Consider the following 21,456-nt stretch of genomic DNA (forward strand, 5'->3'; position numbering starts at 1 on the left):
AATATTTTAAAAAGAAAATTTGTTGGGAATGTAACAGGACAGAAAATTTCAGCAATTCCTGGAGTGATTTGGACAACTTCAATTGGAAGCCTAAATTATATCCTTGTGATTAGATGAAAATTAATCACCTATCCTTCACTGGTTTTTGGATTAGTATTTTATCACTTGTATTTTCTGAAAGACTCTTTATTGAATCACATGTTTCATTATGCTTCATTAAGATTCTGTGCCTTCTAGTTGCAGGTACAGTTTAGTCTTTAAAATGCTTTGCATCCTAAGAAGGAAGTGCTTAAGAGGCTGGCAATCTGTAGCAAATAGCAAAGGCACACTCTGCTGTGTAACATGTTGAAGCCTGTGTTGCTTGTGATTCTTTTTAGATTTTATTTTTAAGTATGTTTCTGGGTGAAAGCTTTGTCTCCAACACAATGCTGTTGTTAAGAGAGAATGAAATGACTGGAGTTGTGCTTAGGGAAGAAAAAAAAAAAAGTCCACTGAAGGATTTAAAGCCGACCACTGCAAACCAAACGTTGCAATTATCTGCAGCTGAAAAACAAGTAGCTTTTAATGTGTCCATTTGGCCAAGAAGAGAGAGGAGAATTATAGACCATTGCTCTTTCCTCTCTCATTCTTATACTACGTCTCCTTTATATAGTTTATCATCCATAATTTCAGGATGTATTTTGCTTCTTTAAGCTGTTTTATCTGTAGGCTTATGAGGTCACTCATGTGTGAATTCCTTTGTTAGTCATCTCACCTTTTGCCTTGATGATAGAAAATTGATCAGGCCTAAAGTACAAGTTCAATAGACAACCCCCTTGGTCCTTTGTCTAGGAGAATAGCTACCATTGAAGGCCATGAGCAGGTTGCTATTAATATGACAGCCTGCTCTATCTCCCACTGTAATTTATAATGAAATACCTAATCTCCATTATTTTGATCCAAGCAGGCGATCCCATGAAAAAGTCTTTTCATCCAGTTCCCAATGGCTGTTACATGAGAAATGGCAAACCAATAATTTTTGTCAAGTTTTTTAAGCCAACAGAAATGCTTTTCCACTGCTACAGTTTCAAAAGGCACAGATAAAGCTCATTCACTGAGATGAATGAAAAAGCCATCTGGGGTTTTTCTTTTTGACTTCCTTTCCTTTTCTCCATCCTTGTAATCAAATTTGAGCAAAATCAAATGGGGCTTTCTATGAAAGTACCTTTTGTTGATCTGAACGAGCTGGTAATTTACAAAATACCCTTCCTTTGTGAGGAAGGCTAAAGAAAAAAAGAATCAGTAGCTTTTAAAGCTGGGCCTTAGTGGGACTCTAAATGCAATGAAAGCAGTCTGTGTTGAGAGATTGAAATGCATTTCAAAGCCAGGCCTGACTCGGGGTACAAGGAAGAACAGACCTATGTGCATTTTGTAGGAAGAAAAATGTGAATGGAAAAAGGAGAAAAGGAGAGAAGCAGGGGGAAAATCTGGATAATGCATGAAAGTAGCCATAATTTTGGACATGTGTTTGTCTTCACTGAAACTGTGTCTGTCACCAGTGAAACTGAAGTCGGATATTTGCTCAATCGGGATGCTCACCAATTTGAGGCTTTACTTTAAAGTTTGGAGCTGCATGGGTTTGTGGAGAAAGTCGGCTCATGATGTGTGTGATGTTTTTCTCCAACTTTTTTCTTTTTCTTCTTTGCTTTGGGATCTTGTGGGAAGTACCTCAAGAAAACCTGAAGATGGTAAATTTCTGACAACTAATGCTTACTATTTTCCCTCTTTTTTTTTTTCCTTTTGCCTGCTAGATTTCCTTGTGGTTGTGATTCTTTTTTACCTATTTGAATCGAGAAGGATAGCACAGACATCTTAAAAACAGTAAGTAATGTGTGGTTTTTTTTTCAACTACTGCTGAGAGTTCGTTGTAATAAAGATGCAATTTGTTTATTGGAGGAGTTTGCACTCATGTATAAATAATCTAGAAACAAAATAGGTTTTCTGCATCATCTCTGCATTATTAGATGGGGGTTACTTTTAGCAAGCACTGTTTATTGTTATTGCTATCATAATAACGAATGTGTTTCTTTTTCCCACTGCTGTTCTACTGTCTCTATTTAGTGACAGCTGAGTGTTATGTGCACATAATATAAAGATTCTTAGCAATACAGTTGAAGAACAATGCAAAATTCTCAGGAACTCTTTGGAGATGTGAAGTTTTCCTATTTCATACAATACACAATCTTCTGTGCATATCTTTTACTTTTGTTTCCTAGCAGCTTGCTTTCTAAGGGAACACGCTTTCTATTTCTGCTTAAAATAAAATTCTCATGTGAATTAAACATGACTTATAATTATTATAAAAAGTAGATATCTAGAGAGAGAGAGTGTGTGAGAATCAAATGTAATTTTGACATCCTAAACCAATCATGCTAATTCTAAGGTGTTTTAAGCTATTTCCTATATTTAGCTGAGCATTATGACTTAAATAATACAGCTCTGTTTAGATTTTTTTTCCCTTCCTTTTAGGAAAATGAAAAGTCCATTTTCAACTTCATAAAATAAGACAGATGTGTCACCTCAAGGCACAGTATTTTAGAGTACATGTCACATGTGTGGTTTTTGAAACGTAGCTGTAGTATTGGTGTTTCTAAGTAACGTGCTTGCTTTAAATATGTAAATGTCTTCACCAGTCTGAAGCAATATGAGGCAGAATCAGTGCTGGTGTGTCTGTGGTGGTTTGAATAGTGTCTGCTTTAGTACTGACAGTGCCAAAGCAAGAGTGACCTGAGAATTTCATATTGGCAACCATGAGATACTTGCTTCTAGAGCCAAGAAACAAAACAAAATTAGGGTGAACTGCAGACCTGTGTTATTCTCCCTTCAGGTCAACATCAGAGTTTTTATTTTTAGAGATGTCGAAATGGGGGATGAGATTCAGACAGTTTCAGGACAGTCTCCATGAATACCAAACTCTTTCCCCTTCTAATTCTTCCTTATAGTAAATCTAAATTCTCCAAAAAAATCTCTATTTAAGATGATGCCAGCTTTCTATGCTTTGCAGAGTTAGGCCTTTTTCCAACTTCTTATATATATGTTTTTCCCTTTGCCCATGGTTCTGAACCATTTGCTGCCTCCTAATGCCTAACGTAAAAATAGCACGCATGGCAAGATGCCAAGAAGGTGGCGGTGGGTATCGGCTTTTATTGGTACTGAAGTTCCAAGGCTGCCATTACCCATAATTTATACAGTTGCTACAAAACAGATGATTAAAACCTGTGGGGTAGGAGGGAGGGAGAAGAGTAAAATTAATTGGTGTACTTCTTGGTGCAGCTAAGTGTGGTTTCTTCCTGTGAAAGCAAACTGGGGATTGCTGTGTTGTCTCTGTGGATGCGATGTTTCAGTTAAACTGAGCTGCTGCCTGCAGTTCTTTAGTGATAGAAAAATACAATAGGAAGACCTCTTGTTTGAGAGATGCTGATTAGTTATACCAGCTATACAGGACTTTTTTTTTCTTGTGACATTGCTTAGGCAATTTAATATTGTTAAATTAAGATTATTCCTATTACCTTTATACTTTCTGAAAGTAGTCAGTTATTTAGGAGTGTCATTATTGTTTTATCACTAATTGAAGTAATACTTTGTCTGTTGGTTACTAACTTCATGTCTCGTCAATTTTGCAAGCATTTTATAAAATTTCCGTTTATATGCTTTTGCTAAAGATAGAGGAACTTTGTCTGAGTGTAGGTGTAAAAAGATGGTAAGTAAGAGATAATTGGGCCTGGAAATCAGCTCTGCTCCTACATATGTATCTTATGAAAGAGCAGATGTTCCTAAGTTTTTGTTAATATAGCAGTAAATGCTTTCTGTTTCCAGCAACACAAATATAATCTGTGAGCTCCTAGAGTTTGGAAAACTGGGGTGTTAGATATTCACTACTTAAACACTGGAGTAAAGGGAAGTCTTCTCAGACCTTTTGCTTATGTATCTTATTCCTGGATATGAGATCTTTCTGGGTATGAACACTGGCATATTACACTTAACTCTTTGGTAGCCAAAAATGAAAATGAAGACAAACATGTAAACCAACTAGTAGATAGCTACTCCTGGAAAGTTTAGAAATCCTGATTTTGCAGGTTTTCCAGAAGAAAGGAAAAGAGATGGTAATATATTTATATAAACTAGGGAGCATCTGAGATGGACTTTATTATTTTTTATATTTTATTTATTTGTTGTTGGATAAAGACAGAGTGAAATTGAGAGGGGAGTAGGAGGGGGAGTTCAAGAGGGAGAGAGACAGGGAGACACCTGCAGCCCTGCTTCACCACTCATGGAGCTTTCCCCCTGCAGGTGGGGACTAGGGGCTTGAACCTGAGTCCTTGTGCGCTATAATGTGAGCACTTAGCCAGGTGCGCCACTGCCTGGCTCCATGGACTTTATTTTTCATTTTCATTTTAAAAATTAATGATGTTTTTATTCTTTATTTTGTTTGATAGGATGGAAAGAAATTGAGAGCAGAGAGGGTGATAGAGAGTGAAAGAGAATGACACCTGCTGTACTGGTTACCACTTGCGAAGTTTCCCCACTGCAAGTGGGGGCCAGAGTTTTTTTTTTTTTTTTTTTTTTTGCTTTTAGCTTGTTCAAGGCTATAATAATTCAAACTTTTAATATATCAAATATATTTAAAAGGGTATTTAAACACAGTGGCATCATCTCACAGCAAAATTTTGAAGCAAGAATATGACTGCTTGTTCAGTTAGCTAATTTGTCCCTATAGAATACTGTTCTTCTAAAACAACCTTGTGTTTCTTTTTTCTTTTTTTTTTTTTATTTAAATTTTTAATTTAAGAAAGGATTAGTGAACAAAAGCATAAGGTAGGAGGGGTACAACTCCACACAATTCCCACCACCCAATCCCCATAACCCACCCTCTCCCATGATAGCCTTCCCATTCTCTAGCCCTCTGGGAGCATGGACCCAGGGTCGTTGAGGGTTGCAGAAGGTAGAGGGTCTGGCTTCTGTAATTGCTTCCCCGCTGAACATGGGCGTTGACTGGTCGGTCCATACTCCCAGTCTGCCTCTCTCTTTCCCTAGTAAGGTGTGTCTCTGGGGAAGCTGAGCTCCAGGACACATTGGTGGGGTCTTCAATCCAGGGAAGCCTAGCCAGCATCCTGGTGGCATCTGGAACCTGGTGATTGAAAAGAGAGTTAACATACAAAGCCAAACAATTTGTTGAGCAATCATGGATCCCAAGATTGGAATAGTGGAGAGGAAGTGTTAGGGAGATACTCACTGCAAACTCTAGTGTAATCCTGCTTTCAGGTATATATTTTGCAGTAGTTTATGGATACGTGTGCACATACGCTCTCTCTCACAGAAACTGGTGTATGTCTAGGTTATGGGACTTTGTTAGAAAGTGAACTACCTGAGATGAAATTAGAGTGTACTATAAAAGGAAAGGTCTCACCCGAGTAATGAAGCTGAAGGGTTGTCATTCCACACGTGAAGTCTCTGGATACACACTGAGGTGAAGCATGTTGAGATGGCAATCGTTGCTTTGGTTAGGTTGTGATCGGCGGATGCAATATTATTTGGTATGGATTGGGAGAAGCATACGGGAAAGTGAGCCCTATCCAAGGGTGCCAGGACTGGGGGAAGTAGGGGCTCTATAGTGAAGATGTGAGGTTCCTGCTGTCTTAGGGTTCAAAAAGACAATCAATAGTTAATATTATCATCACATTATTTGTTAATTGGGTTAACTTTGAAAAGTCCCTTTGTTATGGTTTGCTGTACAGTACCCAGTATCTTGTATATAGCTGTGCTATTGGAAGCTTCTGATCTACTTGGTCTAGGCTTTTGAGAGAGTCCGCATATCAAACACGTAGCCTATCTATTAAAAAGATTCAGTTTGTCTTTTGAGAACCTTTGAGACATACAATTGATTTCCCCCTCTCATATTAATTAACTAGTGATTTATATGTCTACATTTTGCTAGGAGTGTACATAAACACCATTCCCATCACCAAAGGACCGTGACCCATCCCTCCCACCCATTCCCACCCCCCACTGGGGGCCAGAGTTTTGAACCCTGTCCCCATGCATGGTAATGTGTATGCTTAACCAGCCTGACATTCTGAGATTGACTTTAAAATAAGTTTTCCTTTTTGTAAAATTAAAACCTTCTTGACTCTCTGTACATATGCAAAGGGCACGAGGAAAGAAAAATCAAATACAGGAAAGGAAAGCTTCCCTGGGCCTTGCCTCAGAAATGGAATGCTACTTGTCCACTCTATAGGGACTGATAAAGGTTAGGAATCTTGCCCCTGACATAAGCTTTACCACTAGAAGCTAGTGTGTGACAGTTGTTTCTTTCTAGTCTTTAGCAAGGTCAGATAAACATGCCAGTGCTTCACTGTAGCTTGCTTTGACTAATCTGCATGCTAAGAGGTCAATTTTTATTAGTGTGTGGGAGGCAGAAAGTGGGTGGTCTCTTTTTAACTTCTGATGATGACTTTGGCTTGATCAGAGGTATACTTGGGACTTGGCTTCCCTCACCATCAAATGGGAATGTTATCTGCCTCATGCTTGATGTGTGTCTTTATGTCTTATGACCTGGGCAGACATTTTGGTATGAATGTGCTGTGTTGCTCTAGTCAGTTCAGTGATGACATATGAGAAAGAAGACAAGACTTTCCACAGACACTGTTTCAATACAAATTCCAGATAGGAACAACCTTTCAATGACAAAGGGGAGGAGGGAAGTGAATGTGTGTAGATTTTGATCAATGCCCAAGGTCTTTCCAATTACAAGTCAGGCAACTCCATGGAATTATAAATATTACAGTGATGTTGAAAGAAAAGAAGCACCAGTTCCCAACATGTCCTAAAATGTAATATGAAGAAACTAGGAGCATAAAAATAGAAAAACTATCTGTATAAGAACCACGCAAGTTTTTTGCTAGTGACTTAATGGTGGTTTACAAGATTATAAAATTACAAGTGTGTAGTCCCATACCATACCTACTACCAAAGTTCTGTGTCCCTCTACCTCTCTCCACTAATAACAACTATAGTTCTCACATAGTATAAGACCACTTTTTATAAGGGTTTAGATGCAGCTTGTAATAAAGCCTGACAGATATAAGTAATGAGTAAACAGGAGTAGAGAAAAACCAAATTAGTTGAACATTAGGGAAAAAAATACAAACACATATGTAGGCCATTACATTTCAAAGGTTTTTGAAATGTCACAGATTTGTCTCAGATTTTCAGCAGCAGCAGAAAAAGAAGGAGAAGAAGAAGAAGAAGAAGAAGAAGAAGAAGAAGAAGTAGAAGAAGAAGAAGAAGTAGAAGAAGAAGAAGAAGAAGAAGAAGAAGAAGAAGAAGAAGAAGAAGAAGAAGAAGAAGAAGAAGAAGGAGAAAAATCACAATGGTTACTTCCTTAGAGTGGTCTTTTTTTTCTTTTTTTTTTTTCTTTTTTTTTGCTTCCAGGGTTATCACTGGGGCTTGGTGTCTGCACCACTAATCCACTGCTCCTGGAAGCTATTTTTTCCATTTTGTTGCCCTTGTTGTTGTTCTTCTTGCTGTTGGATAGGACAGAGAGAAATTGAGAAGTGAGGGGAAGACGGAGAAGGGGAGAGAAAGATAGATACCTACAGACCTGCTTCACAGCTTGTGATGCCGGGATCCTTATTCCAGTCCTTGCACTTCATGCCATGTGAGCTTAACCCACTGCACTACTGCCCGGCCCCCAAGTGGACATTTTGTACATGTCAACCCTAATCCTCAGAAGGCCTCCCAAACTGTCTGTAAGTAACCTAATTTACAATGGAAAAAATATTTAGGATCACAGAGATTCATAACTGAGTTCTGGAGCATGTGACTATGTGGACTGAACCCAGGTCTTTCCGACTCAACTCTCAGGGCCTTAAAAAATATTTATTTTCCCTTTTGTTGCCCTTGTTGTTTTTTATTGTTGTTGTAGTTATTGTTGTTATTTATGTCGTTAGATAGGACAGAGAGAAGTGGAGAGAGGAGGGGAAGACAGAGAAGGAGAGAGAAAGATAGAAATTTGCAGACCTGCTTCACCGCCTGTAAAGCTACTCTCCTGCAGGTGGGGAGCCGGGGGCTCAAACCGGGTTCCTTGAGTCAGTCCTTGCGCTTTGCGCCACCTGCGCTTAACCCACTGCATTACCGCCTGGCTCCCTCAGGGCCTAATCTTTTTTGTTTACACTTGTCTGCCATCCCCAAAGTCTGGTGCACATAAATATTCTTTCTTTCTCACCCTCTTTCTAAGATCAATTAGTCACAGACCTCTCTGTTCTTCATTGACATTCTCTAACAGTCCAATTTTCCAGAAAAGTAAGTAATGCAGACTTTACTTAGAGGAATAATTTTGGGGACAGCATTGCTCTAAGATGACATATTCAGCCATATGAACATTCCTGTTGGCTACTTTGATTGATAGGGTGTCTTTTTAGTTTTCCAACACTGAATATGTCCCTCTGCCTTAAACTACTCATATCTCTTTATCGGGAACAATATAGTTTGCCGAGGTCTTAAAACCTGTGTATCTAAGCTGAGTGCCATGTCCACTACCATGCTTAGTTTACCCCTCATAACAGTTCTTCTCCTTATACTTCATAGCAGTTGGAAACAAAATCCCACTACACATTTTTCACTAGTGAAAAATAGTACCAGTCTGTTAACTTTTAAGCACTTTATTCTAAAGAATATTCTTTACAAAGTATTTATTTACTTATTGTCTAGAGGGAAGGGGGAGATAGAAAGGTACAGAGAAAGAGAGACACCTGCAACATTGCTTCCTTTACCACTTGTGAAGCTTGCCCCCTGCAGGTGGGGACCAGGGGCTTGAACCTGGTTCCTTGCACACTATGATGTGTGTGTTTAACTTGGTATACCACCACCCAATCCCTAAAGAGTTTTCTTTAATGGGACTTCATGGATGATGGGACAGTATGTTTGCTAATAGGCATGATGGAATTTCATTCTATTTTTGCTTGTAGCTATTGCTGCTAATGACTCCAAGGTCCCATAGTGGAACTTAGTATATATGAATTTCTGTGAGGCTATGACTAAAGTGTTAAGAGTGGAGGGAAAGATGAAGTTAAGAAGAAGAAAATAAATAAATGGAGAAGAGATAACTGATCTATACAATGCAAGGAATAAGTCTGATCCTCTTTTATTAAGAGGCCCATAAGTCCCATTGTATGCTGTAGTAGGAAACTATATTCTTTTTTAAAAAATATTTATTTATTTTCTCTTTGATTGCCCTTGTTGTTTTTTATTGTTATTAGTTATTATTGTTAGTGATGTTGTCGTTGTTGGATAGGACAGAGAGAAATGGAGAGAGGAGGGGAAGACGGGGGCGGGGAGTGAGGGGCGGGGGTGGGTGGGAGAGAAAGACACCTGTAGACCTGCTTCTCCACCCTCCCTGCAGGTGGAGAGCCAGGCCCAGTCCCAAATCTCTACTTTATCAAATCAATCAATAAAACGTTAAGAAAAAAATAATTATTAAAAAATAAAACAGGTAAATGTGGCACTTAACATGTAAATTAAGAATATAGTTCCTGGGAGTCAGGTGGGGATCCTGGGCTGGAACCAGGATCCTTACGCGGGTCCTTGTGCTTTGCGCCACGTGCGCTTAATCTGCTGCTAGCGCCTGACTCCCAGAAACTATATTCTTAATTTACATGTCAAGTGCCACATTTACTTAACTGATAGCAAAGTACTAATGCAAGGAAGAGAAAGGTGACATACTGAAAAATAGAGAGCAAAGCTTCAGTTTTATTTTTTAAATAACTATTTTTTCTTAACGTTTTATTGACTGATTTGATAGAGAAAAATTGATAAGAAAGAGGGAGAGAGAGAGAGACCTGTAGCACTGCTTCACGGATAGTGCAACTTCACCCTTACAGGTGGGGCGCGGGGGGTTAAACTTGGGTTCTTTTGCATGGTAACGTGTATCTTATACCAGATGCACCACTGCCCAGTCCCAAATCTTTATTTATTTATTTATTTATTTATTTATTTATTTATTTATTTATTTATTTATTTATTTTTGTCTCCAGAGTTATCACTGGGGTGTGGTAGTGTGAATTCACTACTCCTGGTGGCCATTTTTTCTCCCATTTTTATTGGATAGGACAGAGAGGAGGGGAAGATAGAGTGGGGAAGAGAAAAACATCTACAGACCTGCTTTACCGCATGTGAATCAAATCCGTGTAGGTGCGGGACCAAGGGTCTCAGATCCTTCCACAGAACCTTGTGCTTTGTACTGTGTGCGTGTTTAACACAGTGCACCACCCCCCCCCCCAACCCCCCTTCCCGTCCCAAATCTTAAACTTTAGTATTGGGCGATTAGGTACACTTTTTTTTTTTTTTTTTTTTTTAGAAAAACTAAGTGCATGAATCAAAAAATGTAATAGCTTAGCACTTGACAACTTGTTTGGAGTTGAAACATAGTGTGAAAATTGAGAAACATAAAACCTTTTGCGAAACTAGGTTTGGAAGGCTTTCAGTGACTCGTTTGCATTCACTGGGAGATATTTTCTGCATAGCTTCTCTTTGAAGTTACTCAGGTCTTTGTTTCTCCTGTTTTTGCTTTAAAGAGTGGATGTTACTGCATTCTTACAGACTTGAATTTGATTGTCGGCCAGTGTAGCTCTTTCAGGAGAGGATGTGAAATCTATAGGCCATATGAAATTGCCCTGATTGTCATAACTCTAATCACTGTGTCCTTCAAGAAGGGGTTGAAGGCTAGAAACAAATGCCTTTTGATGTTCACAGACTCCTTCTAAATTGCTCTTAACCCAGTGTTAAAACTGTTTTTTTTTCTCCCACTAAAATAGTCACAAGAACAGATTTGGTAATGTTTAATTTCTTACACTGGCGGGCTGGTGCTTTTGCAGATAATAGGAAGTAAAAAGACATGGAAAGGGCTGGGCAATGGTGCACCCACTTGAATGCACACACTGTCATATACAAGGACCTGAGATCAAGCCCTTGGTCCCCACCTGCAGGGGGAAATTTTACAAATGGTGGAACAGTACTACAAGTATCTCCTTTTCTTTACCCTCTCTCCCTACACCTTCTTTTACAGCTTCTCTCTCTCTCTCCACACACACACACACACACATACACACACACACACACACACACACACACACACACACACACACACACAATTTCATGTCATAGTATGTTTTTATGTTTGAATAAAGCCCCAACAAATACTGTGATGGGAAGGGGGCATGTGGGTAGCACATTGGGCTTACTTGTGTGAGGTCCTGTGTTTGATCCACAGCATAAATCAAAGAGGCACTCTGGTTCTTTCTCTCTCATGAGTGAATGCGTAAGTCTTTTTTAAAAAACATTTTTATTTAAAAATTGTTAATGATTTAAAGGATAATAGGGGTATAATTCCACACCACTCCCACCACCAGAGTTGTGTCCATTCTCTCCCCACCCCCAAGGGTAACCACCAAAGTTTTCCCAAGGTCATAGCTGTGGATTGACTAGATCTGATATCTGATGGGAGTATGCAGAGAGGCTCAGTTATTCTCAGTCTGCAAAAATGTTTAGGTGAACAGTGGCCAACTGTGTCAGAATGTATTTGATAGTGGATGGAACATAGAATTTTACATACTTGATAAGAAGGGGACATGGGGCAAAATAGAGGTTTAGGGGGCTGGGTGGTGGTACACCTGGTTAAGGGCACACAGTACTATGTGCAAGGACCCACACAAGGATCTGGGTTCGAGTCCTGGGCAGGGGCAGCAGGTCTGCAGGTCTCTCTCTCTTTCCTTCTTTATCTACCCCCCCCATGTTTTCTTTGTTCTGTCCAATAAAATGGAAAAAGTATCCACCAGAAGCAGTGAGTGACAACCCTGGAGATAAAAAGAGGAGAGAGAGAGAGAGAGAGAGAGAGAGAGAGAAAGAGAGAAGGGAGGCTGGGGAGATAGTCTTTTTTTTCCCCCCTGAAAATCAAATCTAGGGCCTCACACAGTGATACCAGTGAGCCACCTCCCTGGCCCAGCATTTTATTCCATGTATTGTTTTGAGAGACAGACAGAAGAGAGGGAGAAAAATAAGCTTAAGCTCTGCTTCCACAATCATGGGGTTCCACTCATTTTCATCCTTGCTTGTCTATGGTGCCTCCATGTCATCCCAGGGTTTGATGCATGGGGGTCATGCTTTCAACTCCCAGTCATTTTTTATTCAGTACATACTTTTTAAAAAATATTTTTTTATTTTGTAAATTTCTTTACTGGGGAATTAATGTTTTACATTAGACAGTAGATACAATAGTTTGTACATGCATAACATTTTCCAGTTTTCCATATAACAATACAACCCCCACTAGGTCCTCTGTAATCCTTTTTGGACCTGTATCCTCCACCCTGCCCCCCCCCCCCCACTCCAGAGTCTTTTACTTTGCTGCAATATTCCAATTCCAGTTCAGGTTCTTATTCAGTACATACTTATTGAGCACTAAACTCTGCAGGACACTTAGGTACTGGGTGCATTGTACAAAAATGAAATTAGAAGGCCAGGTGGTGGTTCCAGATGCCAGCATGATGCCAACCAAACTTCCCTGGACAGATGACCCCACCAATGTGTCCTGGAGCTCCACTTCCCCAGGGCCCTTCCCCACTAGGGAAACAGAGAGGCAGGCTGGGAGTATGGATCGACTAGTCAACGCCCATGCTTAGCGGGGAAGCAATTACAGAAGCCAGACCTTCTACCCTCTGCAACCCACAATGACCTTGGGTCCATGCTCCCAGAGGGATAAAGAAGAGAAAAGCTATCAGGGGAAGGGATGGGATATGGAGTTCCGGTGGTGGGAATTGTGTGGAGTTGTACCCCTCTTATCCTATGGTTTTGTCAGTTTCCTTTTTATTTAAAAAAAAAAAAAAAGGTCAGGTGGTAGCACACCGGATTAAGTGCACATAGTACGAAAGGCAAGGACCCACGCAAGGATCTGGGTTGGAATTCCCGCTCTTCACCGGCAGGGAGTTTATTTCACCAGCATTGAAGCAGGCCTGCAGGTATCTATCTTTACTAACCCCCATCTTCCCTTTGCCTCTCAATTTCTCTCTGTCGTATCCAATAAAGATGAAAAATGGCCGCCAGGAGCAGTGGGTTTGTAGTGCTGGCACTTCTTCTTCTTCTAGCATTTGCCCTTCTTCCGTAGCCAGTCAACAGCGTCAGGTTGAGCCTGATGTAAAGTTTCGAGACCTCCTTTGAATCTGGAGAGGTGGCAGTCGTTGACTGTGTGGGTCATAGTCTGTCTGTAGTCGCAGGGGCAGTTGGGGTCGTCTCTGGCTCCCCAGCGATGGAACATAGCGGCGCACCGGCCATGGCCTGTTCGATAGCGATTGAGGAGGGCCCAATCATAACGTGCTAGGTCAAAGCCGGGTTGACGCTTGCAGGGGTCTGTGATGAGGTGTTTGTTCTTTACCTCAGCTGACTGCCAGCTCTGTTTCCAAGAGACTGGAACAGAGAAGTTCAGTGTAGGCATAGGGGACCAGATTGGGTGACGAGACGTCAAGCGTTGAACAGGGTGGGCGAAGATATCCGCGTATATTGGCAGGTCCGGTCGAGCGTAGACGTGGGAAATAAACTTAGATGATGCTGCATCCTGACGAATATCTGGCGGGGCGATGTTGCTAAGAACTGGCAGCCATGGAACCGGGGTGGATCGGATGGTTCCAGAAATGATCCTCATGGAGGAATATAATTTGGAATCGACCAAGTGGACATGGGGGCTGCGCAACCATACTGGGGCACAGTATTCTGCAGTGGAATAGCATAATGCCAGAGATGATGATCATAGTGTGGAAGCGATCACGCCCCATGAGGAGCTGGCCAGTCTTGCAATGATGTTATTCCTCGCGCCCACCTTTGCTGCAGTTTTTATGAGATGTTTGTGAAATGACAGAGTGCGATCGAGAGTAACGCCAAGATAGACTGGCTGGGCTTCATGCCGGATTCTCGTATCGCCAAGCTGCACATTAAGCTCACGCGAGGCCGAGGCATGGTGTAGATGGAAAACAGATGATACCGTTTTTGCAGTGCTAGGGATTAGTCGCCATTTTTTACAGTAATCAGATATCAGAGACATGTCTTTCATGAGTGTTTCCTCGAGGATGTCAAACTTGAGTTGCACAGCAGATGTCATCGGCATAGATGAACTTCCTTGAAGAAGTTTCTGGGAGGTCACTGATGTAAGTATTAAATAGTGTAGGAGCCAGAACAGAGCCCTGGGGGAGGCCACTTGAGACAAGTCTCCATCTGCTAGACTTGTCACCCAGATGCACCCGGAATCTTCTGTTTTGGAGAAGAAACGATATAGTGTTGGCCACCCATGGAGGCAGGCATCTTGAGATCTTGACTAGGAGACCACGGTGCCAGATCGTGTCATAGGCTGCTGTGAGATCAACAAAGACAGCACCCGTCTTTAAATTCTTCTGGAATCCATTTTCAATGTAAGTTGAGAGGGCCAGGGCTTGTTCGCAGGTAGATCTTTCTGGGCGGAAACCAGCTTGGGTGGGTGATAAGATGGAAATACGTGACAGAAGCAGCCTCTCAAGGAGTTTGTAACACACGGAGAGGAGAGAAATTGGTCTATAGCTGGCGGCCAGTGTTGGGTCTTTCTTTGGTTTCAAAAACCGCTATAATCTTCGCACGACACCAAACTTTGGGCATAGACTCAGATTCCAAGATGTGGGACAGGAATGCAGCGAGCCACTTCTTTGCCACGGGACCCAGGTTAAGAATGAGTTCTGGGGTGATGTTATCATAGCCAGCAGCTGTTCCTGGTTTAACCCTCTTCAAAGCGTCTTCCAGTTCAGACAGTGTAAAGGGAGAGAGTTTTGGAGATGGACAAGATAAATGGAAGTGGGATGACCACTCATGGGAAATTTCGCTTTTCCAGACTGGGTCGATCTTAGCACGTCCAACTTGATTTAGGTGACTGGCCACTGAGTTTGGATATACGGGAGGATGGGAGACGGGAGGGGGTTGGCTACTGGCACCCAGTCTGTGAATAAGCTTCCAGGCCTTCCTACTTGAGTGGGTGAAGTTCAGACTTTCCGTGAGTTGTTGCCAGCGGGCTTGGCATGCTGCGTCCAGGGAGGCAATGAGATGGTTAGCCACATCTGGGTCTCCCGACTCATCGCTTTAGTAGTTGCTCGCATTCAGCATCAAGACAAGGCGTATAGTTAGCACATCTCCCACGAGGAATGGCTTGGGAAGCTGCTTTGAAGATGGCTTGGTGGAAGTGCCTGTAGGAATCTTCAGAGGGGATAGAGTTAATTGGAATTGCAGGAATAGATTTGTTGGTAAGATCACTGAACAGACCCCAGTTTGCTTTCTGAAAGTTCCATCTTAGTTTCTCCGAGTACAGAATCAGTGGGAGCTGGAGACCAATGTGGATGATAGCTGGGCGGTGATGACTGTGCGGGAAGATCTTGAGAACTTGTCTCGTAGCGGGAAAGGCTTGGCCGTTGACTGTGCTTCTTCTTCTAGCGTTTGCCCTTCTTCCGTAGCCAGTCAACAGCATCAGGTTGAGCCTGATGTAAAGTTTCGAGACCTCCTTTGAATCTGGAGAGGTGGCAGTCGTTGACTATGTGGGTCATAGTCCGTCTGTAGCCGCAGGGGCAGTTCGGGTCGTCTCTGGCTCCCCAGCGATGGAACATAGCGGTACACCGGCCATGGCCTGTTCGATAGCGATTGAGGAGGGCCCAATCATAACGTGCTAGGTCAAAGCCGGGTTGACGCTTGCAGGGGTCTGTGATGAGGTGTTTGTTCTTTACCTCAGCTGACTGCCAGCTCTGTTTCCAAGAGACTGGAACAGAGAAGTTCAGTGTAGGCATAGGGGACCAGATTGGGTGACGAGACGTCAAGCGTTGAACAGGGTGGGCGAAGATATCCGCGTATATTGGCAGGTCCGGTCGAGCGTAGACGTGGGAAATGAACTTAGATGATGCCGCATCCCGACAAATATCTGGCAGGGCCATGTTGCTAAGAACTGGCAGCCATGGAATCGGGGTGGAACGGATGGTTCCAGAAATGATCCTCATGGAGGAATATAATGTGGAATCGACCAAGTGGACATGGGGGCTACGGAACCATAGCCCCATGTTGGGTTGACTGTGGTAACCCAGCACAGGTCGGGTGACGAGTCTTTATTCCATCTAGCACTGTGAAAAGAGCCTGGCTGTTTGGGATCGTATAATAGGGAGAGGTCATTCGCTGAAGCCCAGTCGGCTAAGATAGAGCCATCAGCACGAGTGGAGGAATATCCCCAGTCTTGGTGATGACTATTAAAGTCTCCAACATAAACGGCTGGGTGATTCGGGCTAGGCAGGACCTCATTATCCCATGAGGCACTGGGAGGCTTATATACGTTGACGAGCTGAATAGTTCCAATAGTAATGGAGTCGTAGAAGGTCGAAGAGGCTGTATGGTAAACGTCTGCAAGACACGATTTGGCGTAGATGGCTCGGCCGTGTTTAGGATGGAGATTATAGCATATTAAATCGAATCCACTGATGGTGAATCGAGCAGCTTCATCGACTGTTATATGTGTTTCTTGTAGGCAGATAACATCTGCCTGATGCTGTATTGCCAATTGACCAATAAGAACGCGTTTGGCAAAGGACAGCCCCTCAACATTAAGTTGGAGGACTCGAAGAGCAGGACCAACAGCTTGAAAGCTGTCAGGAGCTGCTTGTTGCTGGCTTTGAAAGTGACTGGGATCCATGTGGATTCAGTCAGCTAGGAAGGATCGTCAGTTTCCCCAATGAATGGGTACTCACGAGATGCACCACGGGAAGGTAGATCCAATGCATCCCATCTCAGTGCTGGCACTGAGCCCAAGCGATAACCCTGGAGGCAAAAACAAAACAAATCAAAACAAACTAACAACAACAAAAACCCTGAATCTATAAATATGGATATGTAAAAGCTCAAGTGCGTTCTGGACTCAAGGCAGAAATTAGGGACTGATTTTCAGTATAAATGTCAGGTAAGTTAAGAACCAAGAAGTGTATGGTGTATTTAGCAATAAAAATATTGTGTTGAACTTCTTCATTTTGGCTTTTAAACCAAGTACCGCTCAGCTCAGGTGTATGGTGGTGCTGCATATTGTATCTGGGAGTTTGGAAGCTCAGGCATGAAAGTATTTTTGCCAAACTATTATGTGATTTCCTCAGCCTTGCGTTGAACTTTTCAAATAAAATTTTGGGGTGGTCTGGGAGGTGGTGCAGTGGATAAAGCATCGGACTCTCAAGCATGAGGTCCTGAGTTCAGTCTCTGGCAGCACATGTACCACAGTGATGGCTGGTTCTTTCTCTCTCTCCTCCTATCTTTCTAATTAATAAAATCTTTAAAAAAAAAGAACATTTTGGGTAGAGGGGTGACATGAAAACCTATGAAGTGTGTGGGTGAGTGAACTCAGTTATCTAGCCTAGGGTTAAAGTACTTCAAAATACATGATACCTTGAAAGTAGCCATCAGGTCCCTGAATGCTCATTGAAAATGGAAGAGATTGAAGTGAGGAGGACAGTTAGAAAAGTTGCAACTTAGACCAAGTGAGAGGGAACCAGGTCTATGGCCATACCACCCTGAACACGCCCGATCTCGTCTGATCTCAGACAGGGAACCAGTGGCTCCATCTGGGTGGTAATGGTAGGGATTGGATAAAGGAGAATGATTTCATGCATTAAATCAACAGATAGCTACTTGAGTATTTGCAAAGCAACCGTAGGGCCTTTAATCTCAAGGAGTTCTTAATCAAGTATGTGATGTGAATATATGTCCTATAACCAAGGGATCCAATAAGAGATCCTATAGGAGACATTTTTGGAGGAAACTTCAAACCAGGGTAGTAGATTCTGAAGAATGATATTTATCAAGAGGCTTGAAATAGAAACCTGAATTGACTCTGTTGTGTTTTACAATACAAAGTGTGTTGTTGATGTCAACAGGAATAATTAGTTGACCCCCTTACTTTCAGTAGATACCTCACCTTTCATTTTGCAAAAGATGGGAAGCCTGTTAAGTAGGAGTTTCTTTAGGTTCCATCCCTAGTTTACTTTATTTTTGTGTGAAACCAAAGCGATTAAAAATATCAAAAGGTCTAGTGTATTGTTAGTATCTGATAAACTTGTGTTCAAATACATCTCTACAGCTACTTAGCTGGGATTTTAATCAGTATGCTTTTTAAAATGTGGGGAAGCAACTACAGAAGCCAGACCTTGCACCTTCTGCATCCCACAATGACCTTGGGTCCATACTCCCAGAGGGATAAAGAATAGGAAAGCTATCAGGGGAGGGGATGGGATACGGAGATCTGGTGGTGGGAACTGTGTGGAGTTGTACCCCTCTTATCCTATGGTTTTGTTAATGTCTCTTTTTTTAAATAAAAAAAATAATTTTTTTAAAAACATGTATCACCTCTAATTTAATTAAACATGCACTTAAAAAACAATAGTGTAGGTATTCAGCATACAGTATGAAAAATATGGTGGAAAGCTGAATGTAATTATCAAAATTTAAGGAAACTCTTTTGAAGAGAACATGAGTTCTGTCTAGAGTGGAGATGTCTAAGAAGAGACATTCTAGAACTTGGCAAAGAGTAGAGTAGAGAGAAATATGGGCATGGGGGTTATCCCAATTAAAACAGACTGAGGAAACTGATTCTGGGGAAACTGAAAAGGAACGGAGGCATAAATACTTATCAGTTCTCCAGGTTAGGGAATGAAGGATGATGGCAGAGCAGGAACAAGTGGAAGTAAAGGGTAGGTGGCAAAACAATCTGTGAGGAGAACCTGGGTAGGACAGTATCACAAAAAGTAAAGGAGGAGATGGTTTCACAAGCAATATGAGCTGTAGAGCATGAGGAAAGGCCTTTGTGTTCAGCAAGAAGATTACTGGTTGTTCATAGTGGTGCTAAGCCTTTGTTCTATGAGCCTTTGTTCTATATTTAAAAGATATTAAATATCTTTTCAGAAGAAAACAGTGACACTCCTGTCTTTCAATGGCTCAAGTTCCCTGAGAAGATAGTTGTCCCATGTAAGTCACCAGTGTACTATTGAAGCAGTGGGGGAGCTGGGTGAGGCTGTGCCTGCTTGCCTAAAGCCATGGTGCTTCTTGGCTCCATCGTGACGTTGCGTCCATGCATTTATCAGTAGAGGTTCCTGAGTTAAAAAACTGGTCTCGTTGTTGTTACTTCTTCACTTTCTTGAGCTTTCCCAGCTCATTATGTCTAGTTAGGGATCTAAATCATCGTCTTTGTTATGTTTGCTTCAGGGCTATCATTGCAGCTCTGTGCCTGCACAGCAAGTCCTCCTCTTTCATTTGCCATTTTTCCTTCTTTCCTTCTTTCCTTTTCTTTCCTTTCTTTTCTTTTCTTTTCTTTTCTTTTCTTTTCTTTTCTTTTCTTTTCTTTTCTCCCTTCTTTCCATCCTTCCTCCCACCATTCCCTCCTTCCTTTTTTTTTAAATTTATTTATTATTGGGTAGAGACAGAGAGAAATTGAGAGGGGAGGAAGAATACAGGGAGAGATAGACACTGGCAGCCCTGCTTCACCACTTATGAAGCTTTCCCCCTGCAGGTGGGGACCAGGGTCTTGAACCTGGGACCTTGTGCACTGTAATGTATGCACTTAACCAGGCGCCCCACCACCTGGCCCCTTCCTTATTTTGTTTCCTCCCTCATTTTTCTCTTACCCTCCCTCCCTTCTTCCCTTCCTACTCTCTCTGTTTCTTTCTTCCTTTCTCCCTCCCTCCCTTCCTTCCTTCTTTCCTTCCTTCCTTCCTTCCTCTCAATAGATTAAAAACTGAGAAGAGAAGGGGAAATAGAGAGGGAGACTAAAGGACAGACACCTGTAGACCTGTTTTACCACTTGTTAAGCATCAGCCCTGCAGATGGGAAGCAGCGGTGTGGGGCTCAAACCCGGGTCCTTGCACATGGTAACATGTGCTCAACTGGGTGCACGTGACAGCCTGGCCCTGCAGTTATCCACCTTCTTAAAGTGGTCAGACAATCTGCTACTTTCTACATTTTGTTGCATTGCAAAAGTAAGCAAAGTCAGAAATTAAGTATTTAAACTGCTAAAAATCTTTTCTTCTGAGTCCAGTGAAGTAAAAGTATTTAATTATTATTTTCGCATAGTAATAAAATGTGAGGAAGTGATTAAAATTGAGATCTAGCTCTATATGTGTAACATATGCAACATATATATATATATTTGTAAATAGATACTTAATTATACGTACCAGATGATTGGAAGTCTATATATGGAATATATTTTATTTTAATGAGAGAGCTACAAAGAGAGAGAAATAGAGAGATAGGTAGAGATAGAAACAGAGAAAGAGACCGAGGGGGGATAGAGAGAGAGAGAGAGAGAGAGAGAGAGAGAGAGGTAGAGAATAAGAGAGAGAGCTGAACTACCACTCAGCTTTGGCTTATGGTGGTCCAGGGGATTGAACCTAAGACTTTGGGGCCTCAGGCATAAATGACTTTTTGCATAAACACTATGCTATTTCCCCCACCCCTAACACCAGAGTATTTGTGGTTAATTATTAGAAAGCTATGGTGAAGCCTTGGGGTCCTGGTGCATGATGCTGGGAAATGACCTAAGTTGGGGGTGAAAGTATTGTGCAGATACCTTTCACCAGGAGATGCGAAATTATACCTGTGTATCAGTAACTTCTATCAGCCATTAACTGCCCCCTCCCTAAAAAAAAAAAAAAAAAAGAGTGGATAAGAACAAAAAGCCCTCCTCTGATAAAAACACTTCCTGCTTAAGTCTTTACTCCATGATTTTGATGGAGTGCTGGCATTTAAGGTATGGTCTGGTTTAATACTGATGGGGATAGATGACATGGGTAATTAATAAGATGGCAAATAATACAAATGTTAGTTAAACATTGGAGTGAAATAAAAAAAAAGCTGTGGTGGGAACAGAGAAAGAAATGCAATGAATAAATTTAATTCAAAAGCATATCTCATTTTATAAAATCAGTAACATTAATATTAACTTTAAAAATTAAAGTTCAAGCCATATTTGTTTCTACAAATGATAGTAACGTACAATATTGGCTTCAGGAAGAGTTCTCAGTTTCCTAGTATGATCTAGAACAAGAAGACTTGAAGCCAGGTCAGGTTCTCATGCCACAGAATACTTACTGTTTGTCTATTATCATACTTTATACTATCTTATTTATAATAAAACAGGAGGTATGTATTTTTTTATTTCGAGTTAATGGACAATAAAACCAAGGCTCAAACACTGATAAAATTTTGACCAGCATTATGGAGCTGAAATTCAAATTCAGCTTGTTCTTTCCACATCTTTATCTGTGAAGTCCTGATTTTATGATGAAATGCCTTAAAAATTGGCACTGGGGGCTGGGAGGTAGCTTATCGGGATAAGCACACATG

At 41.5% G+C, this 21,456-nt stretch overlaps 1 long non-coding RNA gene across 2 annotated transcripts in view; it reads left to right on the forward strand.

Annotated features, from left to right (window-relative positions):
• Window positions 1-1,145: 1,145 nt before the first annotated feature.
• The window catches only part of LOC132532812 (uncharacterized), a 1,004,413-nt gene continuing 984,102 nt past the window's right edge, over window positions 1,146-21,456 (forward strand). The window contains exons 1-2 of one of the 2 annotated variants that reach the window (XR_009544744.1): window positions 1,146-1,642; window positions 1,791-1,860. This is a non-coding gene — a long non-coding RNA (uncharacterized LOC132532812). Of the gene's footprint in view, window positions 1,861-21,456 lie in introns of both variants that reach the window. The other variant, XR_009544745.1, reaches the window with a different exon arrangement.

Source organism: Erinaceus europaeus, chromosome 14 (genome assembly GCF_950295315.1).
Source record: "Erinaceus europaeus chromosome 14, mEriEur2.1, whole genome shotgun sequence".
NCBI classification, from domain to species: domain Eukaryota; kingdom Metazoa; phylum Chordata; class Mammalia; order Eulipotyphla; family Erinaceidae; genus Erinaceus; species Erinaceus europaeus.